Raw genomic sequence first — 16,164 nt, 5'->3', positions numbered from 1 at the left:
CCTCTCAAAGATGATTGAGAACCCCAAAGTGCTTTTGTTTATATAGGCTGTATCTATTAATATTTAACCATATTTGGAATTGGAAGAGAAAACATTAAAACATCAGACTACACGAGCACACTTTCCATTATCCCTCCAAGTGACGGCACTGTCATATGTCATGTAGTCTGTGAAAAACTCCATGAGGCCATCAGGAGACAATTAGAATGAAAACGCAATGATGGTTTTGTCTTACTGTAAAAATAGTTTCCGATTTACAGCCCTTAAATTCTGTAAGCGACCCTCACATATTTTCAGACTGCATTTTGAAAACTGCTGCTTTTTAAAACTAAAATCTTATTGTTGAGACTGCCTTTCCATTTCTTTTTGAGTTTGGGAAAGATGAGATCCAAATGTGAGACTCTGAAAAACAGAATCACTGTTACGAAATGGTGTCACTCCACCAGACAACCTCCCTCTAATTCCATCCTTTATATTCTCCTTGCCTCACTTTTATTACATATCTATTTCATCTTACTGTATTATGTGCATATTTACAAATCTTAAATTTAGGGGGGATCACATAGGATTTAGCACTTAAAGGCTTGAAAAAAAAAAGAAGCACTGAATCATCATAAAATTCTAAGATTGAGACTATGAGATTTTAAAGTACTTTATTCTGAAATGACTAGGTGTAGTGTCTGAATACCCTTAGAAAATTTGTAACTTTTAGCAAGCTAAGAACACATGTAATATAATAATCTTAAAGCAAGGAGGTGTTTTTGGTACTTTAGTCAAATCCTGTCTTCTTATAAAGAAAGAAAATAACATTTTTTCTTCAGTTTCCTCAGCTATTAAATATGGATAAAAAAATTAAATATGGGCAATAAAAAAATGCTTCTTTTAGCACGTTGATACAGAAAATACCTTAGTAGAAATACAAGGTATTTTCTTATCATTTTACTGTTGACTGTCATGAACATTTTGATAGCTATCTCACATAGCTGAGCCAGGAGACTATTTGTCTTGTGTGAGTTCAATACATAATGTTACCATGTCAGAGAGAAGGAGACCTTGAATGGGAATGGGTGTAACAGAAGCAACCAGCGTCTGGGTTAGTGTGTTGTTCACCATTGACAAAAAAACATCTTGTCTTTCGTGTGCAAATGGTGGCTTTCCCTCCCTGTTAGTAGCCCCTTGTTAAAGATAAATGTTTGAAAATGGGAGATTTCTCCCATGAAAGCATAATCTGTGTCTGTGGTGTTGTCTAACCTCTGTTGTGGGAATGGAGCTGACATCACCATCAGAAAACTAGGACTTCTTTCACTTCAAAGTCAGGATGCAGATGACAACAAAGGGAAATTTCCCCTTTATATTGAGACAAATGTCGTCACAATTGTGTATAATTCTGTTACCCATGCTGGGAGGCAATTGGACTTAGGGTTTGCCAGGTTAACTGCCCTTTAACTAGAATTATCTTTCGAAGATGCCGTGGTTTATATGTTCACTAAAGCAACTGCATTGAGCCTTTCCTTCCCCTCCAACTAATCCTGGGCTGGAGAGTGCAAATGTCATCGCTGTAATATTATAAGTCATGGAAACAACCCAGAAAAGAAGATTGTCATCCCAGGGTTCACATCAAGTCCATATTTCCAGGTCTTCAATCACTTCCCCATGTTCTTTCATCAGACATTTCCAGTGTACATCACACCTTGCTGCAAGTATTCTTTAAATTCCACTTGTCAGAGTGACATGATGCAAAAGTTGTGCTTCAGGGTAGGAAAACTTGCCACCTATTTATCCAGGCAGGCTTCCTTTAGTGCTTGACAGCATGTTCCAAGAAAATAGTATTGCTTTAGTTATCCCCCCTTCTTTTTTTGACATTTGAGCACATGTTGGAAGAAATGACATCATGTGGTAACCTTCCTCTGTGAGAGCACACACCACCTTTCAAACAAGATACCTAGAACAAACACTGAACACGCCTCCTACCTCTTCCCTGTGCATGGTTAACCATCACAGTACCACAGAGAAGCTGACTTACGGAAGGTCCCTCCATGATCTGATGCTGCAGCTGGGAATATAAGCCAGAAGCCCCTGCTCTTTAAAAGTGTTTCAACTAGAGAAAACGCATCTGTTTGTTCAGCAAAGGAGGCACTCTCTAGGAGTAGACCAAGGATTTGGCCAAGGGGACCACAGATCAGGGTGTCCTCAGCTCTGAGTAAGCATCCTTGCAGAAGCTGTTACAGTGATTCTTAGGCAGGGGTGACTTTTGCTGAGCAACTGTTCTATCAGTGCAAAGACAATTTCGTTCTACTTTTGGTGTGCAATTCTTGTGTCTAAGAATATCAAAGGCTAGAAAAGAAGTGTTGCTCTGTTTGGAAAATTCCAAACATACTCCTTGATCTATAAAACAAATCATAATAAGCAAACAAACCAAAAAATATTCCCCAATGCATATCTCTATGAATATCAGGCAAAAGTATGTTCATGTTTTATTTGGGAGATAAGTGCATTTTTGTTGCTGTGAGTTGAATTACATATTCGGAATAGCTACTTAAGTGGGTAGTGTTAAAACCTGAACATATTGAACTTACTCAGGCCTCAGAATTGGAAAGCTTTAGTATACCTGCCACTATGCCCTTCCATCCTTTACCAGCCAGAGTTGAGCTCCGTGCACTAGAGGGAAAATATTCAGTTAGAATAAAACCATAATTGTCTTCTATCTGTAATTCCAGCAGTTTCTTAAAAAATATTTGTTGACCACAGTAACAAAATTGCTGTCAAAACCCATGTCTGTGAAGGATGACCATTTCCCGTGCTCTTTCTATAGGAATAAATGCACTATTACGGAGAAAGGGGATCTTTCACGGGATCCTGAAGAATAGGTTGGTAACATCTGCTACGAAAATCTTTTGTGATATGTCATTACCCATGCAGCCATGGGTGTCACTACTGAATTCAATGTCTTAAACCACTTAACTTTAGATTTTCATATTGTGTAATTATTTTGTTGGCAATACTCTAACTGGCTAAATCGATGAAGCCACTATGTCCGTTTAAGTTTTGTTTTTCAGAACGGCAAGACCCAAAGGAGGAGTCAACAATTTTTCCTTATAAACACTCAACATGAAAGTCAAATTTTTATATTGCATTATAGTCTTATTGGTACACTTCCTATAAACTAAGCCCTCCTAAATAATGTTATAAAATCTTCAAGTTAAATATTATAGCCACGTAGAGATAAGCAGACATTTGTCCACTAGTAGTCTGGAATCCAGTATACAGTGACATATAAACTTATATTAAGGAGTGATAAACACAAGATAATTACCAGGATAACGGGACGAGGTCAGAGGGAGAGGGGAAAAAAATCAAAGTAATTTTTAAGTTAGTAACCTTTCACCTGACTCACATTGGTCAGAATCCAATATTGACTATAGGGACTGGAACACATTCTGATGATGTGATGGTAAAAAGTTGTGAGTTCAATATGTCTGGTGGTCTTGGCATTATTCCCAGAGAACTCACTCGAGTTCCCAGCACATAACTAAAGGACGTCAACTTTGGTCCAAATTGCAGTCTTTGTTCTGTCAAAAGAGAGTCAGGGTGGAAATGGGCCACAGGGACACATTTTTTCCTTCCTACTGACAAGCTTCATCTCTGAATGAGTGGAAGGGACTCTGGCGGTCGACTCTGGAGAAGTGGTGTCCAGGACCTTATTCTCACTCTGACCTGTAGTTTTAGTGGGCTTGAGTTTTGAAGGCATCCTTCTCAAAGCCTAATGCTATCTTTAGGGAACAGAAAAGAACATAAAATTTATCACTTGGAAAGATAGAATGATTTCATGCACAGCCTTCATATCAGAATCCTTAAGGAGAAGTGATGAATAAGCTGAGAAATTTTATTCAGCAGAACTATTCCCTTGGGTATGGGCAAGAGTGAGCCATGGTCATCTTTATTAGAAATTAGGCACCTGAAGGCTCCCAGACAGAGTGAGAGAGCATGCGCAGCCCTGCTCTGAAACACTTTCAGAAAATCTTTAGAACGCATTAGTGCATTAATACACAGGGGGTTAGCTCTGATTGCCTGACATGGAAATCCCAGCTGCTCATCCTTAAAAAGCTAACACTTTCCCTTATAAAGTGGGTTTCCCCCCCACTGATTTTTCTCTTTATTTTAATTTGCAATAGTCATCTGCAGAGTCCTTATGTGGTCCCTATGGTTTCTAAAATTACTAAGAAAGAAACTCTTCCCTAAAGTCATTGTAAGTGGCTAGTGTGAATGATTCTTGTTCATGAATCAAGTTCCAAAAAAAAAAAAAATCTATGAAAAAAATGCAAGCTAGGTTATGGTGAAGTGATTCTAGTCTCGATAATGGTAACTTTTCACTGGTATTGCAACACAAATGAATTATTTAAAAGAGAATAGTGCAAAGCTTAGAAGTTCCTTGGAAGGGTTCAATCCCAGTGTGAAAAGGATGCAGGCAATCAGAAAACAAATTACAAAATTAATCCTATGACAGAGAGGAGAAGTCCCTAGACAATGTACATGGAAGAAAATGTCACATCCTAAGCAAGAATGTGCAAGATGAATCTTTGGTCAGCTCCTTTAATTTGCATCTTGTTTGGTCTCTTGGGAAAATCTGACATTGTTTTTCATGCTCCCTGTCTTGGAATATTCTCTTTTCTTAACTTGTATAACACCCATATCCTATCCAGGTTCCCACTCTGTTACCTTATTACTTAGAAAATTTTACATATTTCAGGGACCTAGATCTTCTTTTTTTCCCATTCTATAGACTCTTCTAGAGATACCTGTCTATTCTTTGGCTTCAGATTCCACCTACTTAATGATAATTCCTAACTTGGTTAGGGATCTTTCAGAGGCTGGTGGCATAAATTCAAGTTAAACCAAATGAATTTTTTACAAAAGTATATTTATAGTTTTGCCCATCTGAAAAAATCTAGACATAGATTTTGAATGCATTCATTCATTTAAATATTTTTTGAGCACATACTATGAGCCAAACACATCTAAAGATGGATATTAAAAAATTAACTAAATAGATAACAATCTCTGACACCATGTAATTTAAAGTAAACAAATACGTAATTAAATACATTTTAAAGTATACAAATAAAATACATTGTATATTGGATTCTGTTAAGTGACATAAAAACGAGTCAAGGAAGGGAAATATGGAGGGCTGGGATGGGTTTGCATTATTGTTTTAAAAAGTCAGGAAAAAAATCTTACTGAGAAAGAAACATTTGAGCCAGACTCAGAAATTGCTGAAGGAGCTGGCCTTCAAAAGTGCAGGACAAAGTGCATTCTAAGCAGAGGAAACAGCAAGTGCAAATGACTTAGGATAGGTAAGTCTAGAGAGTGTGATAATTACAAGGAGTGCAAGGTAACCACAGCAACAGTCAGTAATAGGTAAAAATAGAGAGGCGACCAGTGGGCAGACCATGCAGAGCCTTGTGGGCCTTTGTAAGGACTTTGGCTCTTACTTGAAGTGAAATTGGAACCATTGCTGTATTTTAAGGAGAGAGTATTATGACCTAACTTATGATATGATGAGATTTTTTCTGGTGGCCAGAATAAGGGGAGAAAAATTTGGAATCAAGAAGAGCAGTTGATGGTTGTATCACCTGAAAATTCAGGGGTTTAAAACTATAAGCATTAATTATCATGCCTACATCTTCAGGTCTACTGGATATTTTGGTTTTTTGGCCTCAGCGGAGCCCATTTGTACACGTGTGATGTGTGAAGTAGCTCGGTTGATCTTAGCTCTACAGCACTCTGGAAGGTAAGCCAGAAGTGCCAGAAGGTAGGCTGGACTCAGAGAGATTTGAATAGTCTCAACTGGGGTGTCTCAGATCCCCTCTCCATATTCCCTAATCCTTCAATAGATTGGCCTGAGCTTGTACAATGTGCAGAGGTAGAGATTCAAGAGACAAAGCAGGAACACTGAAGGTCTTTGCAGAATGACAACAGAACTGGCATAGTCACTTCTGCACATTCTGTTGGCCAAAGTAAGTCACAAGGCCAAGCAAGAGTCAAAGTGTAGGGCCTAATCTATCACATTATGGGAAAGGCAGCAAGTCACATTGTGAAAGGAGTGCAGGGAAACCAAGCATCCAGGGCAGACAATCAGAATGATGGATATGCTGTTAACCCGGAAGAAGAAGGAAGCAGAATTGCCCTCTTCATCACGATTCTATCTCTAAGTTCTTACTTCCTCTACAGAAAGGCTTTCTCCACTTTCTGAATTAGCAATTGAGTTAAAAATGAAAGCCTCCTTTCTCACAGTTTTATCAGAAGTTCTGGGCTGCCATACTTTGGATTAGTTAAGTCCTGTGCCCTTTCCAGAACCGGTTATTACAGCTCTGCTAACAGCCCTCTGTTTACCTGCAGGGTCAGTGCCTTCAGCAAGTCAGTTTGAATAACATGCTTTAGGAGTACAGAAGTGGTAATTCTCAAAGAGAAAAGAGTATTTTGTTTCTAGAGGTTGGAAGAAAGGATGCTTAGTGAGCTAAAACAAGATGTGTCCACCACAAATCCAAAAGTTGTACCTCCTACCAGGGTCTCTCTCCTCAAGACATGTCTTGAAGATAATGTCACTTAGATAATCCATAGAAACCTCCAGGAAAACACATAAAATGTTATACTTATCACAGTTCTCTTGTGTTTTTTATTGCAGTGGGTGGCACCACTATCCCTCTGTCCATGCAAGAAACCCGAAAGTTATCATTTATTTTTGCCACACCTTACATTCAGGGAATCATGAAGTCCTGTGCACCCTCTATTCTAAATATATATTATTGAGGGGGCTACCCATCCAAAGGATTACTCTTATAATGTCCTGACTGATTATTTTTATTCTTTCCCCTTGTTTTCTACCCTTTTCTTTAAATTTTCGCATTGCAGACAGTAATATTTCTGCAACAAAACAAAATTCCATGATTTCCTTCACTAATGTCCTATATTTGGTCCCTCTTACTCTCAAAATAATACAACTTGGATGATCCCTGTTAGCCTCTCCAGTTTCCTGTTCTGTTGCTTTTTCTTCCTCACTCTATATTTTTAGCACGTTCAATTCTAAGAAATTCACCATTTTCCTTCTCATCTCCGGCTCTTGCTTATTCTGTTTCTTCTCCTTATGTGTCTTCCTCTCTTGCTTATCTGGCTAATAATCTCTACTAATTTTTTAAAATCTTCAAATTTTAGAGTAGATTTTACTTCCTCTAGGAAATATTTTGAACCTCCCTCCCACCAGCCTGGGAGATTACTCTTCTATACCTCTCCTGTCGTAACACTGCTTCCCCACACCATATTTTATTGCCTATTTATTTGTCAACTATCCATCACTAGATTTTAAGTCTATGACTGTAATAATCATATCTGTATCGGTTGCTATTCACTCCCTCTGTAATTAGATCACACTAGCCAATCAAAGTAACATATGAACCAATGAACAAAAGAACTCTCTTAACTCCACAACTTTTTTGTAGTGAAAACTCAAATGAGTGCATACCAGAAATTTGCTTTATGAAAGTTTATGTCTTCTTTGGCTGTATAGTATCATAGAGTTAACTTTCAGAAAATGCTATATAAGAGCTATCACAAAGACTAATCTGAAACTCTGAGGAAATAGAAGAATGAGAGAAAAGAGTTATGAAAGTTTAGGCTGATTTTTCACAAAATTAAGACAGGATAATTTCCACTTATTTCATTCAGGTTCAGTTGGGGCAGCAGAGATGCAATGAGTGTTACGGAAATTTTATTATACTAATTATCTCTTAGTCATAAAGGTCTGGAATATAGAGTTGGTGGATCAAAGAGGAAGTCACTAACCAGTTACCCGAGAAGCCAAGTATATCCAGCAGCTAAAGTGAATCCATGCAGTGGGAGCTGGTGGCAAAATTAATGAGAAGCCCTTCTCTCTGTGTAGCTATGGATTTTGTGGATTTACAAGTAAGCATCTGAGACTACTGTTGGTCAGCATAACCCAAGCAGAAAAGATTTGAACACAGAGCCGAGGACAGCGAGGATAAACTGGACCTGGTTGGCATCTGTAAATCTGACCTTGACCATATCTGACAGAAAGAGATCTGTTTCATTTCTGCTTTCTAAGCCTTCATCGATTTTTGTTTTTATGCAATTTTAACCTGGACCTGTAAAAGTAAAGATTCTGAGAAACACATTTCCCTGGGTAGCAAATTATACCGGCACCAACTACTAAATGCTAGAGACTTGAGATGTAAGAGACATTCGTGGTTTGGCTACTCATTTGTTACGCAGAGCAGGTGCCTCTGACAGAGCTCTTCACACTGAGCAGCTATAGAAAGAAGGAATGGGTAGAAACACCATGGTAAGCAATCTCAAAGAGCTCATAAATTCATGGCATGTGGGAGAAAGAATTACATCCACTACTAATTATTTTTAAAACAGAGAACATCCTGTTAAGAATTAAAATACAAAAATGTTTAGACTTGGTTTTAATCATAGATAATATAAATACACTGAGTTAGAAATTTTACATTTATCTCCTACACTTGGCATCCAAATTAACTGTCTAATGGTGTCTCAAGAATTGGTAAAGTTTAATACGAGGGATCTCTTTTGCTAATGTTGAGTATAACGCTGAATCACTGCACCTTCTGTGGGCATCTTCTACCTTGAGTCCTGTGTGTGATTTCTAATATGATCTCCAGCTCATCTGACACTCCCCACTCACAACAACAGCAGGCTTCCCATTAGAGGATACTGGGAAAATCTTTGACATCAAATATTTTCTCCACAAAGATGATGCCTCCTTCACTGATACAGTGTTTTAAGTTATTAATGAAAATACCAGACACACCAGCCTAAAACACTTGCATTTGGATGCTATTCCCAATGTCTTGGTCTTCCAAAGTAGAAGCAAAATGGCCAAAGAGACTCACCAAAAAACCAACAGAAAGAACATATGACATTTCACTTCTACTTCTCCCTCTTTAAAGCTGAACAAAGTCAAATTTCTGGCAATTTTAGAAAAGTCATTGTCCTGGTAGCCAGTAAAGCCTCAGATACATCAACGTATAGTTTCAGAAATCTGTAACAGGCAAATGCTAAAATTTAAATGTTTATCCTCATAATGAATGAAGATAAATATGGATTTTCCAAAATAATCTATCCTTTATTAGATAGAGTTTCATACAAATTATTTTAGACTGATATCTGTCAAGTAGATTCAAAGTTCACCTTTGTCACTTGTTTTCAAAACAAATACAGGAAGCTTAATGTTTCATCCAATTCATTCTCATATCATTTCCTTGGCATTTCACTCCGGAAGACGCTCTTCCACCTCCCTTTTTTCACCTGTATTGTACCTTTTCAAACAAACTGACTCTAAAACTATAATTGAATTCCCTTTCAGAACCCCATTGCCTTTTCTGGCTTTGTATTAGTTGTTAAGGAGATTTTCAACCTGGCACAAACAGTGTATATCAGAGTAGAAGCCTCAGCAAAGGACAAACCTTTCCTACTGCAGACCATGAATCATCAGCTCATTAACAAGATTGGAGGCTTGTAACTTTCTATTTAGTTGTAATTAATTTTAAAAGAACTAAAACAACTGTTTGACAAATGTCATTGACAATGGCATTTCAGATTTAGTGCGGAGGGGGAGGGATGCTCACCTTTTCCCAGGAAAGTAATGGCCATCTTTGGACAAATATCAGTGCAAGAAACTGATTTAAGGAAAGAAAAGATAAGAGAATAGTACTTTAAACATATTAATGCATGTGAAATGGGAGAATAAATTCAGATTTCAAAATTAGAATGAGTGTGGATATCATTATTATTATAATTTTTGGAAAGGGAAATCTCAGACTTTTACACAATATCAGAGAAAAAATTCAACATTGCAAGCAGTCAGAAAGAAAGTGAAATACTACAGGTGTACATGGATATGGGTATCTGAAACAGAACCTAGGCTAACTGCCATGAACATATCCCATGGGAATACTTTAATATTTTGATCTTATATAAACAAAAATACATTGACCATGTGACCTAACTCTGTAACATAGCATCCTGTATAGAGGGTTAGATAAGTGACATTGCTTTTTTCATGAGTTAATCAAAACGCGTAGTTTAGGTTTAGATTCTGCCCTTAACAGGACGCTAAATGTGCATCCAGCAGAGGGCGACGGTGCACGCTTACAGCTCAGCTTGAGCGGCGCAGAAGTCACAGCGCTGGGTAAAAGAATCCATGGGAAACATAACGTGTGGAGCTAAACATGAAAAGCACAATATAGATAGAATTTATTATAAACATTTTCAAGGACTGTTAATAATAACAGATAAGATATTTCACATCATCAAGCTTTATTGGAAGGTTGCTAGGAAGAGCCTGGAAGAGGTAAAAAAAAAAAAAAATCTGCTTCTGAAATGGTCTAGCTTTAAGGGATAGAATCAGCTGACTTAGGAGCAGGAGTTATGTATCTTTTCACTTTTCTCTCTTTTAGCCTTTTAACTCTGTTCCTAATTTTTTTACTTCACACTATTAAAAATCATGTTTTGTATTACAGTGTGCAACAATAAAAATATTAGTAACTTGTATTTATTGTTTATAATATTTTAGGTATTGTTCAAAGTCTTTACATATGCTATATTAACTCATTCATCTTCTCAATAACTCTATTGTATGTGCATTCTAAATATTTCCTTTTTAAAGGTGAAGAAACTGAGGTTAAGTAACTTTTGCACATCTAGTTTACCACTCCTCCCTGATGAATCACATTTTGGAGTATTTTCTCCACCATATTCTACGTACATATTGTTCTACTGTAAAAGCATAGGTTGCCTCCAACTCTCCACTCTGCAAACTCAATTGCACTAAATACATTCAAATTTTTCTCCTGTCTATAACTGTGAAATGCATATGTATATGCATAACTATTTAGTCTAAAGGTATGTCAGCCTGTAATTTCACAAGAAACTGCCACCTTGTTTCCAAAATAGTTACCCCACGTTACAGAGGGAATTCTTAACTTCCCACATTCTCATTAATATTTTAATATGAACCTTTTAGACGTTTCTATTAATCTGAATTTTGTTCATGTAATGCATTGTATCATTTTTCTATATAAACCTCTTAGGTGTTTTGTTTTCCCATGTGTAGTCTCAAAATAATTGATTTTGATGTGATAAAGTCCAGTTTTCATTTTAAGATTTCTCTTTTGAGGCCTTATTTAAGAAGATATCCCTAGCCTTAGGTCACAAAGATATTATTTAATATTTTGCACATAGTTTTACTTTTCAAATTTAGATTCTAAACCACGTGAAACCCACTTTTATCTGTGGTGTAAAGTAAGGACAGAGCTGTGTTTTTCCCCATATGGTGAACAGTTTTCCCAAACCATCTTTTCCCAGTCATTACGTAGTAAAAATTCATCCACCAATTATGTGTGTGTGTGTGTGTGTGTGTGTGTATTCATCCCTTTCTAAACTCTCAGTGGGGTTCCATTGGTCTAGTTTTCTGTTTTTGTGTTAGTTTATTTATATTTTCACTACCATAAATTCCTTATATTGTACTTCTTGTAATGTGTATTAGGGTATAACCTATAGAAGTTGGTTTCCATAGGACCTAGAGTTCTATGACTTTTGACAAAAACATACAGTCAGTGTAATCACCATCATAACCAAGTTATGGAAAACAACTCCATCACCTCCCCAAATTTAGTCATGGTCCTCTGCAGTCATCACTACATGTCACCAACCCTGTTCTCGCTTCCATTCATCTCTTTTTTGTCTCTCTAGATTTGCTTTGTTCCAGACATGGAATCAGACCGCATGCAGCCTTTGTTGTTTGCATGTTTGACTTTGACTTTATTTGCTTTTACCGATTTTTAGCAAACTAAATAAATAAATTCTCACTAAGAGGACTGCCATTAGATGTTTGAAAACAGCATAAGGATGCACAGTTTTTTCAATAATCTCCAGATGAAGTTTCCTAGAATAATGGTGGAAATAGTAAGGGTTACAATAGGTCAGCTGGCTAGCCAGAATGAAAGAAAGTAAAGAGAGGAAGAGGAAAAAGAGATGGGAAAGAGAGAGTGTGTGTTTCTACTGGAAGTTTGTTTTCTCAGGTAGCAAATTGTTTGCCAGGCACACGTAATAAACACTAGGTCACCCAAATAAACAAAACAGCATCTTTTTTCTTTCTTTGTCCTTTAGAACCTCATAAATTATTAACAGATAATTACCTCTCAAAATGCTAAGTATGATCACATACACATGTACAGGAAGAGGGGAAATTCACCCTGTCTGAGGGTTCTCAGGTCATTTCAGAGAGGAATCTGAAAGGCTGGCAGCAAACAAGGGGTGGAGAAAGGATGGAGGAAAGAATAATAGAGACACATTCTTAAAGAAGAAAGAAAAAAGCAGCACATGATGGGGGAATTTGAGCAGCTTAGAGTTTAGGAAGGGCTCAGAGAAGAAGCTATTCAGGTAGACTGGGGCCGGATTTCAATGGGCTTTTAAGGGCCTCTTCAGACACTTAAATCTTACCCTGAGTTCAACAAGAAGCTTTTATGTGATGTTAAGACACACAATCATAATATTGATCACTGTTGTTTGCTAAATCTATTATTTTTAAATTTTCTTATTCATAATTTCCTTTATCCCTCTATGTACCCTTGGGTAGCCATAGTTGAGCTACCTTTTGTAAGTGAGAACATGTGGCATTTCTTTTTCTGTTCCTAAGATTTTTCACTTAGGATAATGGGCTCCAGATTCAGCCAGGTTGGTGCAAAAGACATTATTTCATTCTATGGTATACCTGAGTACCACTCCATGATGTATATATACCATGTTTTCTTAATGTATTCATTAGTTGATGGGCACTTAGGTAGATTCCATATCTTTGGGATTATAAATCGTGCTATAATAAACATACTGCTGCAGGTCCTTTTTGATATAATTATATCTTTTCCTCTGGGTAGTTATTCAATAGTGACCTTGCAGGATCGAATGGTAGATCTACTTTCTTCCAGAAATCCAATACTGATCTCCATAAGGGTTGTACTAATTTTCATTCCCACCAACAGTGTAGGAATATTCCCTTTTAACCACATCCATGCTATCAATTGTTTTTTTACTTTTTAGTAACAGCTATTCTAACTGGAGTAAAATGGTATCTCGCTGAAATTTTAATTGCATTTCTCTGATGAATAGTGAAATTGGCAATTTTTTTGTTTGTTGGCCATTTTGTGTATCTTCTTGGGAAAAAAATACCTCATCATGTCATTTGCCCACTTTTAAATGGGCTGTTTATTTTTATTTTGTTGTTTCAATTTCTTATAAATTCTGGATATTAGTCTTTGATTGGGCACATAGTTTGTGAACATTGTGTCCAATTCTGTAATATTGCCTGTTTAGTCTCTTGACTATTTCTTTTGCTTTTGTTAGTGAAGTCCCATTTGTCTATTTTTGCTTTTATCGTATTTAATTTAGGGGTCATAGTCATAAATTCTTTGCCAAGAATTCTTTTGCAGATGTCCAGAAGAGTTTTTCCCAGGTTTTCTTCTAGGTCTTTTATGGTTTCAGGTTCCACATTTGACTTTGTCTTGAGTAAATTTTCGTATAAGGTAAGAGATAGGGATCAGTTGCATTCTTCTGCATGATTTTCCTGCTCTCATTATTGAACACTGTATCCTTTCCACAGTGTTTATTTTTGTCTGCTTTATGAAAGATCAGTTGTTTGTAGGTATATGGTTTTATTTCTGGCTGTCTATTCCATTCTACTGATGTATGTGTCTATGTGTCATTTAATGCCAGTACTATGTTGTTTTTGTTACTACAGACTTACAGTAAAACTCGAAGTCAGGTAATATGATGCCTCCAGTTTTGTTCTTTTTGCTAGAATTGCTTATTTCTCTTCTACATAGAGGGTATTTACATGGTGACAGTCCTGAGTATATTCTTCTACTGATTTCACATTTCAAAGATAACAACTAACTACAAAATTCTACATTATATATCCTTTCCCTTTAATAATTGGAACATTTTACTTAATTTCTTACTGAATTTTTTTAGTGCATCTTAAGTCACTTTTTACAAGGCAACTTAATTCTTGCTTTTTTGTCATCTGCTCTTACTCTTTGAAACTATTTAGAATGTTCTCCTCTCTTAAATTTTATAATCATGTGTTTAATTACAACCTTACCCAGAAGACATAGCCCTTACTCCCATGACATGATTCCAACTCATAGGTATTAGACCTGACTTTTAAGGTGTAGCATTTACTGAGTGTTAGGAGTGATGATTCTTACCACACAAACACAAAGGTGAGACTTGAATTGCAATCTTTTTTACTAATACCATATAGGTGAATGCCCTTATTATCTTTTTACCTCCCAGTTATTTTTTCCAAATGAATTTTTTTGTAGTTTTGCCATGCATGTGTAAATCTTAGGAGACAGAGAGACTTGGAAAATGTCTATGAAGATTCTTAATCTCTTTCTCTGCTATTTCCTCCCCTCTTGAATTCTATTCCTTGAGTCCCAGCCACTTTGGCTTTACCAAATTTTGACTCTGTCAAGTCAAAGAGATCATTCCCATCTTCTTGGGTCCTATTGTCCTACTCTGCAGCATGAAAACTGCCTTCAGGGATAAACAAGGTTAATGTGGAGCTTCTCTTCTCTCTATCATCCCTCAATTCTTTCCACGCTGGTTGCTCTCAAAAGTCTTCAAAGAGTTGTTTATGGCTTTTTTCAGCATTTATGGTGATCTTTTGCAGGCGGCTTAGCTCAGTAGAACACAAGACATTGTACTATGGCCAGAACTGGCCTGCATATATTTTTTAACTTTGATTTATATATAATATTGAAGGGGATAAGTGGACTTCGGCATGACTGAGTCCAGAGATTTCCACATGGCAGTCAAGATGCTGCTTCTTTTCATATCTTTGTCATCTCATCCTCTGTGTTAACTTTTTTTCAGGCAGGCATTTTCCAAATGGCCGTAAAGATGACCCCTAGCATCCACAAGTTTATAATAATCTTTTTATCTACTATTCCCAGTTGGAGATAGAATAAAATTCTTCTACCCAGCATCCATCCTTCACCAAAAAACATTCTAATTTGTACTCACTGGGCTTTACATTTACCTGGGACTACTCAACTGTTTCTAGAGAGATGGAGTACACTCATGACTTAGCCTAGATCATGTATTCTACCTCTATGGTGAGGAACTATTGCTACAAATCTGCTATCTCCAGTAGAATTTCTGAGTTGGAAAAGAGCAGTTCTTAAATAAAACAAGGGTGTCCTATTACCAGAATGACTAGATAGGCAAACCAATAAATAAGTCATAGGGCGGTGCCTGTGGCTCCATATGCTGGAGGTGGTGGATTAAAACCCAACCCCAGCCAAATAAATAAATAAATAAGTCATAAAGAGATCCTTCCTAGGATTACTAAGATGACACAAGAGAGCAGATTATCCCTATGTGTGTAAGTCTTAGAAACAATTATCTATGGAATATGAACCTTTAGGAGCTGCTTGTGCCGTGTTATCCACCTTGTAGAGAAATCCATTGAGAAATGCTAGAGAATGATGCTAACAAAAGACCAAAAGTCACCAAGTTCCATGCTCTATTGACTCCTGAGTCCAAGCTACATCTTGGTTGCTTTGTTACTTAGACATTTATCAATTTTACTGACCAAATAAATTCCGGTTTTGTTTAAGTTATGTCAGTTGAAAGTCAGTATCCTACCTAAAAATATCTAGACTTGTACTTTACAGTGTGGCAACCATTAGCCATCAGGGACTATGGGGCACTCTTCCTTTACTTTCCCTTCCTCCCTCTGAGTAATTAAGTCCACAGCCATTAGGTGAGGATGAGCATGATAAGTGTTGGCACTTGGAACATGGAGTGGGTCACAAGGATCCAGACCCACCCATTGAAGTACTGGTGCCCAGATGGGATGTGAAAGGCAGAGAATGCCTGCCAGGCATGTGCACTGAAGCTTATGGAGGGCAACAAGGGTATCCATGCCTTAGATCATCCCACTGTAGAGTATTAGAGTCCAAGCAGGGTGATTAGAGCATCATTGCAAAGGCTGGTGTACTGAGGGCTATCAGAGCCTAAATGGAGACAGAAGTAACATCCAAAGTGGGGCATAAAAGCCCA

This window comes from Otolemur garnettii, unplaced genomic scaffold (assembly GCF_000181295.1).
Source record: "Otolemur garnettii isolate 467f Iridium unplaced genomic scaffold, OtoGar3 scaffold00103, whole genome shotgun sequence".
Taxonomy (NCBI): domain Eukaryota; kingdom Metazoa; phylum Chordata; class Mammalia; order Primates; family Galagidae; genus Otolemur; species Otolemur garnettii.
The sequence above is the reverse complement of the archived record's forward strand: the minus strand, read 5'-3'. Positions refer to the sequence as shown.